The sequence below is a fragment of the Pinus tabuliformis genome, chromosome 5_1 (genome assembly GCF_031772625.1).
Source record: "Pinus tabuliformis cultivar Carrire ecotype Pingquan chromosome 5_1, CPIR1, whole genome shotgun sequence".
In the NCBI taxonomy this organism is placed as follows: Eukaryota; Viridiplantae; Streptophyta; class Pinopsida; order Pinales; family Pinaceae; genus Pinus; species Pinus tabuliformis.
The window spans coordinates 219,879,733-219,891,776 of record NC_142305.1 but is presented as its reverse complement, the minus strand read 5'-3'; positions in this window follow the sequence as shown (position 1 = coordinate 219,891,776).

Here is a 12,044-nt window from a genome sequence, read left to right as displayed (position 1 = left end):
GAACAACCTCTTTAAAATCAAGTGCTTTAATAAAAAGAACTAGAACTTTTTAATTTGTCATTAACAACGCCAACAAGTTTAAGTTCTTTAGGGCCTTGGAATAGGCGAGTGGAGAGTTAACTCTCCAAGGCCACTTAAATTATCAAACATAGAAGTTGAATAATGAGCGAAATCTAGTGTCATTAGAAAGACCAAGAAATCTCTGTGACTAGGAGTCAAGCACGAGGGAGAGTGAAGACAAGGAAGAGAGATACCCCCTCTCCTACTTGTTGGATCCCACCTCATGACTGTTCCGCCCGACTTTTGATATGAACTGGTGCCCATAGTTGCCTTTCCTAGGGATCACATAGGTGGTTGCAGAGGGGAATCCCATGGTACCTCAGGCAGACGTTGCATCACATTCATCAATACGTCTGGAGGGTACCCTTGTGAATCTTGGGTGCTTGCACCGGCAAAGGCTTTTATCTGGAGGTCAAAGTAACTGTTTTTGTTATCTTCACTGATAGGCTTGGGCCGATATTATCCCAAACTATCTTCGGAAGGTCCCTTACTTCACTTTCTTGTATTTTTTTGTCTGGTCCTCATCACCCGGAGCGGAAATAACTGGAAGTTGCTTGATTGCTTGCATTTGTAGGGACTTTATAGTCAAGTTCTCTTTAATCTTTGTATTTAGTTGTCTTTAGGTATTTTTGTCTTGTCACTTTTGATTTTATATTCTGAGTGACTGACCTACCACTCCGCCGATCTTGAAAGGTTGTGGATCTTTCTTTTTGAAAGTTGTGGAGGTTCCTCCTTAAGGGGAAAGGTTTTGATTGTGCACCTCTCTTCCTTGGAAATTCATTTGTACATCCCCGTAAGGGAAGGATTTGTGAATAAGTCTAGTATGTCCCATATTCCTGCGGAGACCAACCAAGGTACCCTTCCAAAAGGGGATCTTTGTGCTTTTCCTTTCTTTGGAAACATTGGTACCCCCTTTATGGCCACTTTGAATATTCCTGGATTGAATGTTGGACTACCAGTTTGGCTGTGGTCCACTCAAAATATTCCTGATGTCCTTGAAGCTTCTCAGATGAATGCATTATTTCAATGGAATCAAATGGGTGTTAATTGTTCATCTTATTTCAAAGAGAAATATGGGATTCCTCTTTCTCCTCCCTCTTGTAATAAGACATCTAAGAAGAAGAGAAATAGGAAGACGAAGAAGAAGAATAATTATATCCATTCATCACCAACCTCTGCAAGTCATGTTGGAGATGAGCCTACAACCACTGCAAATCATGCTGGGGGCATAAGTCTAGTCACTGCAAGTCATACTAGCAATGAATCATCATCAACCTTTGCTAGTATTGTTGGAGATGAGCCTTCAGCCACTTCAAGTCATGTTGGGGACAAAATTCTAGTCACTGCATGTCATACTAGCAATGAATCATCATCAACATCTACTAGTCATGTTGGAGATGAGCTTTTAGCCACTGCAAGTCATGCTGGGGGCATAAGTCTAGTCACTGCAAGTCATACTAGCAATGGGTCATCTACCTCTGTGAGTCGTATTTTTGTCGACTCGCCTGCTTCTGTGAGTAGGGCTAGGGGTATAAGTCCTATCTCTTTTGGGAAAGATTCAATGACCTCTGCAAATCATGTTGGGAACTCTCCGCAAACCACTGCTAGTCATGCTGGCAGAATGGATGTTGATCAGAAACCTAAGCATAGAAGCTTTAAACTTAAGTTCCCTTGTAAGATATGTAAGGGAGACCATCTTACTCATTTGTTTCATGGTATTCTAGAGGTAAAAGGGATATGGTCTAAGTCTGAAAGTTCTTCTACTTCTAAATCTATTATGGGTCTTATCAACCATTCAACCATCTGCCGAGTAGTCGTGCCTAAAAATAGAGTCTATTTGATCTATAGTACAAAGACTTCTGGTATAGGGAGAATTCTGGTTTCTTCAAATGTTCCCCCTCCAAGTTCTAGGAGTGTCTCCTTTGATTGGGATAGTCTTTTCGAGCATCGTCTTCCTTCTGCTACAACTTTCCAAATAAAGGATAGATTTAAATCCACAAACGTCTATCGATATATGGTGGATGAAGGATCCTCTGCAAGTAATATATGCTCCTTGACTTGGAAATCTTTGGGTTATCCAAAGTTGTTGACAGTTGATAGTTAGTTGTTAGCCTATGATAGAAGACCTGGTGAATCTATGGGTGTTCTTCCTCAATTGCCTATTACTTTAGGTGGGAAGATTGTGTTTATCGATATGATGGTGGTTGATCGCCCTTTGCACTTTAATATGCTACTTAGGCTTTAATATGCTACTTAGGCATGATTTTTTCTATGCTATGAATGATGTGGTGTCATCACTCTTTCAAGTGATGTGTTTTCCTCATAACGGGAATATTGTCACTGTTGATGAGCTTGCATCTGATAATCACCACCCTAATTCAAATTTACTACAAAATCCCCCTTGCTTTGTTCCAAGGGTTCAAGTAGACTCTACCCCGCCAGGGGTGAATAAAGTGGCGTTGAATCCTCAATGTTGAATTGCTTCTGAGAAGGATCCTTTGAACTATTATTTTCCTTCTTGGGACTTGGTCCCGGTAGTTGACTGAGTGATTCCTCCTATAGGGACATGAGAACTCTTAATTCCCCCTTTTGATCCTTGTAGTTCTCATGATTTCTTGGAGTTTGATTTTCCTTCATAGTAGGAACTTTTTAAAGCCATGAGTTTTAACTACCAACGGATTCCTTGGCTTGAGCCCTACAAGGGGTTTGTCTAGAAGAACTATTATGCGTAAGCCGCAAGGTTGTGTGGTTCCCTGTACCATATTGTACATATAAGGTACTCATTTTCAAGTTTTGTATTCTATAACACAAGATTTTATCTAAATTTTATATATGGTATGTATTAACTTCTTGTCTGTTGTTCCTATTTATGTCTACAGAACTTGGAAGATTTCTCCTTTGGACATTTTTATGGTTGATCCATTTTGACATGTATTGGTTCTCGAAATTGGCATATAGGATAGGTTTTTCAACTAAATTGTGCATTTATTAGTTTCATTTTCCATTTTGGTCGTAGGATCGACCCCACCAAGATATAATGCAGAACCTTCTAATTTCTTAGAAGTGTCATGACTTGTGTGGTAGAGCCTACCTTATCATGGGCGCCCTAGATATTACCTTGTTGTCCCTTGGCAGCCATATTGAAATTTTGTTCTTAGGCTCGAGAGTCCTCTTTAGTCCCACCATGACTTGTGTGTTGAAGCTTCATTCTCTTACTTCTTCGCTATTTTTCTGGCTTTTTACCCTAAAGGCTCCTTCATGTTGAGTTGTACTGTTGCATTTCATATTAACTATTTGCACCTTTTGGCCTTGAGCCGGCTTCACTTGGACTCGTGTTTAAGCCACTTTTCGACCATGTCTTCTACAAAATCAACCTTGAAATCACTTAGCCTCTGCAACTTGACACACCCTTTTACCCGTGGAAATAACATTCCTTTGAGTGTCATTGACTAGTTTTTCCCCTTGCATTGAGCATAGGAATGTTCCCCTCCAAGGAACTAGAGCATCTGCTTTTTCGACACTTGTTCTTTCCAGGCTTCATATAAATGAAAAAGACAAAAAAATTATATATACCAAAAAGAGCGGAAACGAGACATTATTTCCATGTTTGATGGCAGCTAGAGTCAATTGTGTCGCCCTTGAACAAAGCACTCAAAAGATAAGTCTTTCCTCCATTGGGATGGGCTTTAGTTTGACTTAGGAGAGCCTTAACCTTGTTATTGAGTCAGTACTCCTCTGATTGGTTATCTCTTCCAATCATATGGAGATTTTTCTTATGCCTCCTGCATGACAAACTTATACAAAGTTATCATATGCTACCATGTAGTCACAGTTGAGTCATGCTTTTGTTCAAGGGAAGTAACCTGAGTCGGCCCCTTTTTGGTGTCTCTTGACCTATTTTTTAGTCGGCCATCCCTAGTTGTCAACGTCATGTTCGTTATCACATCAGCTATGTTGGTCCTTTGCTCGTGCTGGTTTGAGAAGGTCTTCATTAACTTCTTGTTGGCAGGTCTTGATCTTATCGGCTACGAGAAATTTCTCTAAGGGCGGATCTAGACACGCACCCTAGCCCTATTTTCATTATTGATAAGTCACCTTGTGTTCGGAACCGGTCAGTATCATGGGTCTTTGACTGAGTGGTTTCCCTTGTGTTCGACATCAGCATTCATTATCGCACACTGGGGTTCATGCAGTGCCCTGGTTTCCATTTGACCCTATTGGTGCATTCCTCACCTCCGTGTTGCTTCAGAGGGTTTCTATCGTGTGCTAGCTACATCTTGTATATGCCATAGACATGCTTCGGTTGGGTTACTACATCTTTATTTGTCTGATTCCTTCCATATTATTGGCCTACAGGTTACACTCACATTAGATTGATGAAGGATGCCTTAATGCCTTCCTTCTAGCGGATCTTTTCCCATCGACTTCATCTCATTACTCTGGGAAAGAGATTTAGAGTCCATTTGGAAGTACCTTAGGGTTTGCAATCATCAGTGGAAGATTCCTTCGCTATCGACAGTGGGAAAACATCATTGTCTCCTGATTGATAGATTCTTCCAAATGTTTGACTACAGTTCATTTATTCGCACTTGTTAGATTGTACTAGGTACCTTGGCTCTCATCATAATTTTTAGTGAGTAGTCTCGTGTTTGTTAACAGTATACAACAATGACCGGTAACCAAATGATTTCTCACATGGTCGACTTCAGATCATTTATTCCCATTGTGTAGAAATGTACCACGGCAATAGTTGAAGACCTCGGGTTTGCTTCAACATTTCTTGGTTCACTTGTCAGTTGCTTCTGTTTCTGCTAGTTGAGACCATCCACCTTATATGTTGCAGTTCCTTACAGTGGCATCCTATATGTTGGCACCCGAGTTGTAGTGTAGTACCATTTTTTCCTCCATTTGACTTAGTACTTTGTGGATAAGTTTTATGACTTCAGTGATCAACTTCATACTTCAGCATCATTAATTAACTCTTTATATGTGATATTCAAACATGTACTTTCTTGGTTATAATCAGATGATCCATTATGTATCTTCAGTTCCTTTATCCTTGTATGCATATTTGATCCGCTTTTGTACTTGACATGCGAACATGATTTACTATCTCTGATCATGGGTATGCAGGCCTCAAACAGGAGTTCCTTTTTGATCTCTTTCACTGGCTTGGTAGGCTGAATCCTGGTGAACTCCTCCTCAGTCTTGGCATGATTCCTTCTATACACTTAATACATTTCGGTCATCATGTACCCCTTCTAACCTCATATATTAGGGGGCATCTATTATAGCACCATTTACCACTCTTGGTAGTGTTATACTCCTATAGTTATAGGTTTCATATTTCATGATTGACTAGTTGAGCTCTATAATATGTTCATACCTTTCCTTGCTGTAAAGGTTTCCATATTATCAAAAAAAATCAAAAATAAAAAATTGTAAAGAGGGTATACCCTAAAAGAAAAATCAAAGGGTGAAAAAAAATAAATGGTCAAAAGAAAAAATGAAAAGAAATGAACCCCAAATAAAAAAGACCAGGAAAGTGTGCAAGTCCAAATGCCACTACTATTTCATTTTCTGTAAATAAAGCATCATGTACAACTTTTTGAAACTTTTTTCCACAATTGATGAATGGCCAAACAACTTAATCTTGGCCAATTCATGTTTGAATTTCATGTTTTAGAGATAGAGAATAAAAATCTGTCCAAACTGTTTAATCTTGGCAGATAAGTAGATAGGTAGAGAAGCAAAGGAGCTCAACAGTTTAATCTGAGCCCTTGGAAGTAATAAGTGCAGACTTAGGTAGGCTTACCACGGAAAAGAAAAGAAAAGCTGAAAAGGGTTTGCCAGTCTAAGTGCACCCAAAGAAAGAGAAGAAAAAATGCTAGGCAAAGTAGGTTGGGTAAGTAGATTGCTGTTGCAGAATGAGACTTGTGATGGATTCTGTTACTCAAAATGTGTGTTAACTTACACCTCTATCACAAGTGCAAGGCAGATATTTTGAAGTAGCTCAAGCGAGGCATGACTAACTCCCCTTCACACTTCTCCCCAATCACTTACTAATCTCCCCCAAAAGATATTAAGATCTACTTAATATCACCAAACAACTCCTTCCATCCATCTCATTTCATAAAAAGCCTAAGTAAAACCCCTTTTACTTAGGAAATTGTACAAAAATCACATATAAACTCTTTTTTCCCTTTAGCCTAAGTTTTTAATGTTTTAAACTTGGCGCTCTCATTTCAATTTCATATTAACTCTAACACTATTATATAAATCCCATATATTTACCCTTCCCCGTATTAATGTAAATATACAAAAAAAATCCCGCATTGTTAATATCCCCGCCCCGGTTAGTTATAACCATATCATTGTTTAAAATATGGATTAATAAGTTCATTTGGAACTTATTAATAGCCTCCACCACGCAAAAATCACAGGATTAATTAACCCCACGTTAATTAATAACCCAAGCCCCAAACCATTGAAATTGCCCCCGACATCATTAAAAAACATTGTTTAATGCATCAGCCCCGTGCGTTAACTCCCCACCATCTCCGTAGAGCGCCCGTTGTCTGATCGGTGCCCTCGCATTCAACAACTATTATCCATTTCGCACCCCCCTCAATTGCCGAACGTTACCTCCCGGGGAACTGGCGGTATTGTTCCCGTACCGTGGACACGTGTTGCGTGCTCGTTATGTTCGCTGCCCCTCCGCCCACAACCGCCCAAGCCCAAAAGTGGTGCGGGCAAAACCATTTACCGCCCTCCCCCCCTGCTAACGTCATCTACTGACGTCAGTTGTCCTTTGCTGATGTCACCTGCCACATCACCTGCCATGTCACCGCCATGTCATCTGTCCCATACGTCATGCTGACATCATCCATCCTTCAAACCAAAATTTCCTGCCAAAATTCATTTTTGTCAATTAAAAGGGAAAAAGGGTCAATTTTGATATTTTTTGCTACAAAACAATGCTCTGGGCTAAAAGGGACCAAGTTCGCAGTTCCAATTTTCGCGACTGCCTCCCGACCAGAAAAGCTCTATCAATGAGCTCGCGGCCTCAATCAACCCGCCATTTCATAGTTTTCTTACTCATTAATGAAGTTCAAGCCAACACCGGGGGATTCCCAAGCTCGCAGAAGAAAATAACAAAGATTTACAGGGATATTTTGCTACCCTAGCCTGTGGGAACCTGCAGAAACATGAATTATAGAGAAAAGGCAGTGTAAAGACACGTTAGCAGTTCTATTTTGCCAGACGATGATGATCAAAGGAGCATTAAATAGTATCAGATCAAAGTCACAGAAATATCAGATCAACCATGAAGAGTATCAGTGCAAAATTAAAGGCAAATCAAATCAGAATTAAAGAGTATCAGAGCTGACAAGGCGAAGCATATCAGAATTAAAAGCATGGTTAAGACAAACAGTCGGCACAGAGCTACTGTAGGACAGCTGCAAGCCGAACCCTAAAGAGCCAGCCTCCAGCACAACATAAGTTAGTTGTTTCTACTTTGCTTGTAAATTACTTTAGGTTAAAATCCAGATATTATCTCACAGCTTTGATGAGATACCTGTTGTACATATTTTGTTGTATAAATACCCCCTTCATTAGAGTTTTGAAGAGGTTGGGTATGTGTAGATTTCCTAGACTTTGCTGTAATACTGAACTTTTGGAATAAAAAGCTGTTGGGATCAAACTGTTGTCTGGTTTACTGGATGAAGAATTGATGCAGAGGACTTGTCACAGAATTCTTGAATCAAACTCCGGATCAATAAGTCCCCTATATCTTATGTTTTACAGTTTTCTGAGTTTTTATATCATCTGTGTTTCATAATATGAATGATAAAGAAAAAGATTAATTCAGAATTTGCTTGACTGCACTTTGTTTTCAGTCTTTATTATTCTTTGTGTTTTCTTCAGAATTAGTATAAACAGTGAATTCTTAATTGCTCCTGTTTCCTGATTCTCTCATATTGATTATTTGATAAAGAATTCTTAACTGCACTTTGTCAGTAAGCATCCATTTTCCCTCTTTCAATATGTTGAAGGATTCTTAACTGCCCTTCGCCCATTTGAGCCCATTCCATCTGCTTTCAGCTCTTTAATTTGTTCCCGGTTTGACTACTTTGCTCTGTGATGCCATCCTCTGTTGAGAAACCAAATCCAGAAAGCCATTCTTCTTTGACTCCATCATGCCCAATGGACTGAACTATTCTGTTTTACCTCACTATTCTATTGAATCCCACCACCCAAACTCAAAACAAAACCCTTGTACTTCATAACTAGCTCCTAATACCTTAAAAAACAAATCTAAATCATAAAGAGAGAGCCCTATCTGGATACAGATTGGCTAGAATTTGTATCTAAAAGATTGGTCTGTGGTTACCTCAGCCATATTCCCTTTCTTACAACTTTTGGGAACAACCTGAGTGATAACATCATTGGCGACTCCGCTGGGGACCTGAATAATTGTTTGTTACTATTGCTTATTTCACAAGCTACAGACGGAGCCTGAAGTTAGCTAGGTAGCCTTTGAAACTACTTTTTCTTTGCAATTGCAGAAGTAAATAAATGCTACTTCAGTCTATCTCCGGTCTAGCTTATGGTTTGAACAATTAGTTTCAAATACTTGATCAGTTTCTCTTGTCAAATAAAATCTTTAGGAAAGTTTAAAATCTCATATCAAAAAATCTCTTAAATAAATCATAAAAGTTGTTTTGAAAAATCACAAAAAAACGGAATAATCAAAAAAATACTCAAAAATTTGGTTTCCTTAAGAACTAAACCTTCTCTTCATAACTGTTTTACAGGTTTAGATCTGATCTGTGATGGTGGATAGGGATCAGACACACAAAGGTTAAAATCATCCACCTGGCGACTCCACATCATTTTCACAATCAAGACTCCACTGGAGAAATGAACCTGAAAGAACTGTATGAAAATATTAGGATTTTAACTTGGATTGTTATCCAAGACATTATGTTCTTTCTCATTGATAAGATTTTTCAATGTATATTGTATTTTAGAGATGATTTTAGATTAAATTTTTATTATTTTCCTTCCAAAAATGTAGATGAAAAGTCTCCTTACACATTTGAACAACAGTCTTCTAATTCTTATGAAGATCATTTTTTAATTAAGGAGAACCCAAAAATTGAGACTAATCAGCCAATCCCTGAACATATTCTGGTACCTCATAAAGTTCCTGATAGGTATAAACCACTCATTTTGCCTCCTACACTCCATGCTTTCCCTAATGATTATCCCAAGTATCTCCCTAGGTTTGATGGAGAGAATGGTGTCACTGCCCAAAAACATATCCAAGTTGTTGAATATTACCTTAACTTATTTGAAGTGGATGAAGAGGATGTTAGTATTAGGCTTTTTGCTCTTTCTTTGCAAGGCAAAGTCAAGAGTTGGTTCAAAACTCTGCCTGAGGCAAGCATCTCAAATCTTGAGCAGTTTCTCAAACTCTTCCTTGATAGATGGATAATCAAAGTCAATCTCCTCATGATCATAGAAGAATATAATCAACTAAAAAGGCATCCAGATGAAACAGTACAACAATTTTCAGACAGATTCAATCAAATCTATCATTCGATACCATTGAATATAAAACCTCCCCCTGATTCAGCTCTACTGCATTACCCAAGAGCATTTGAATCAGAGATATAATTTCATCTAAGAGAAAGAAACCCCTCACTATGGTATAGATGCAGAACATGGCAGTTGATGTAGAGGTTAATCTGAAAATTAGAAAAGAGAAGTTGAAAACAGAGAAAGAGGAAAAACTTGACATTTTGATAAAGAAAGCAGAGGAAATGATGTAGAAGATCACAATGAAAGTTGAATGTTTTGTTCAAAATCACCATGACACATTTGTTTCACCAAAAGAAAAGATTGATAATCATGAACGAATTTCTACCAACTCAATCTACCATAGATCAGATGATAGATTCATAGAGCAATATGTGGAGGAGAAATCTCCTGATCTAATGTGTGCATTTGATAACATTTCTTCTTTCAATGATTCACCCAAATATGATCAATATGATGATGATTATGTTTCTCAAATCCAAATTAACCTTGCAGAGGAATTAGAAGCAAATTTGGGGAACAAGGAAATTCAGGAACAACAGCTTGAAAGTAGTGATCAGATTGTTCATTTCAGCTATGAGAATGAGGAGGTAAGTGTAGAAAATTTTGAAATCAGTGAAGGAACTTTACCATTTTGTTTTGATTCATTTCAGTTTATCGGAAGCAACTATCATGCAATTAGAAATCAAATGTCAACAAGTCTTGATATTAACCATCTAGAGGGCAATCAAATCTTTGTTCAAAACTTATCATATCTAGATTTGCAACCCCAAAATGCCATTGAATGTCAGGTTGCAAAAGAAGACTTGGAAGCAGCAACATATGATCAAAAAATCCAAGTTGATTCCTTGCCCCTTTGTTTTGAATCATCTGAATTGTTTAAAGAAAAAGAAGAGCAGCTTGTAGAAATCTGTCAAGTTCCATTTGAACCTATATGTAATAAGTTGCAAGAAACCTTCCAAATTCTCTATGATCCAATAGCTGACAGATTGGATGATGAAAGTAACCATAGTTTTCCACCATCAATAGACTATAAGGGTCAAAAAAAAGATGATAATGGTTTTACAAGACAGACATTACAATCAATAGAAATATCATCACCAAGAGTAGTTGAAAACATGCAGGGTGATATTTCAGTTTCATGGCATGAGAGGTATCCAGGGAATTTGTACAGTTGTTGTTTGAATTAGCTCAAGAATAGTGTATATATTTTGCAAGATCCTTTTGTACAGTTTCTAGATTCAGCAAAGGAGATCAGGGATTTCCTTATCTTCTCAAAGATTAACAAAGCCAAATTTGATTGCAAGATCTCAATTTTAAACACCATCAAACACAAGCAACAAAGGTCACTGATGTATATAATGCTTAAGTGGTTGCATTGGTTGTTTCATTTTACCTAACCAGTAGTCAAAAAGTTGATTAGAGTAAAGTAGGTAGGATTTTAGTTTGTTTTAATTCAGTTTTTAGTAAGTTAGAAAATAAATCCTTAAATGTTTGAATCCAGTCAAAAGGCCCTAAAGATTTTGATGATTTACTAATTTGGTTTGAAAGTTGCAGCACCTTTTTGTTTCAGGTCAGAACTCAAAGTTGTGCAGAAGAAGGTTGAGAAGATTTTGATGAAAAGACCAAGGCTGCAAGTTCCTACCCAAGTAACAAGGTGCTCAAGTAGGATTCAAGGAGGAAGAAAAAATGAAAAAATGTGTTTAAATGTGGATTGGATAGTAACTTGTTGCAGTTGAAGCCCGAAGAGAAGGCCCTAAGCTCCACAAGTGTGCTGTCATATATACAATAAAGCAACCAGCAAAAGGAAAATTTCAAAGCAGAGCAAAAGTTATGCAGAAGGCCATATGACCTGCTGTTCTTGACTTTCCACGAGGGAAAGCCATCCCCAAGTGGAGCCAGTGTTATAATCCTATAGTTATGGGTGTCATATTTCATGATTGACTGGTAGAGCTCTATAATATGTTCATACATTTACTTGCTGTAAAGGTTTCCATATTATTAAAAAAAGTCAAAAAATAAAAAAACGTAAAGAGGGTATACCCTAAAAGAAAAATCAAAGGGTGAAAAAAAATAAATGGCCAAAAGAAAAAATGAAAAGAAATGAACCCCAAATAAAAAAGACCAAGAAAGTGTGCAAGTCCAAATGCCACTACTATTTCATTTTTTGTAAATAAAGCATCATGTACAGCTTGTTGAAACTTTTTTCCACAATTGATGAATGGCCAAACAGCTTAATCTTGGCCAGTTCATGTTTGAATTTCATGTTTTTGAAATAGAGAATAAAAATCTGTCCAAACTATTTAATCTTGGCAGATAAGTAGATAGGTAGAGAAGCAAGGGAGCTCAACAGTTTAATTTGAGCCCTTGGAAGTAAT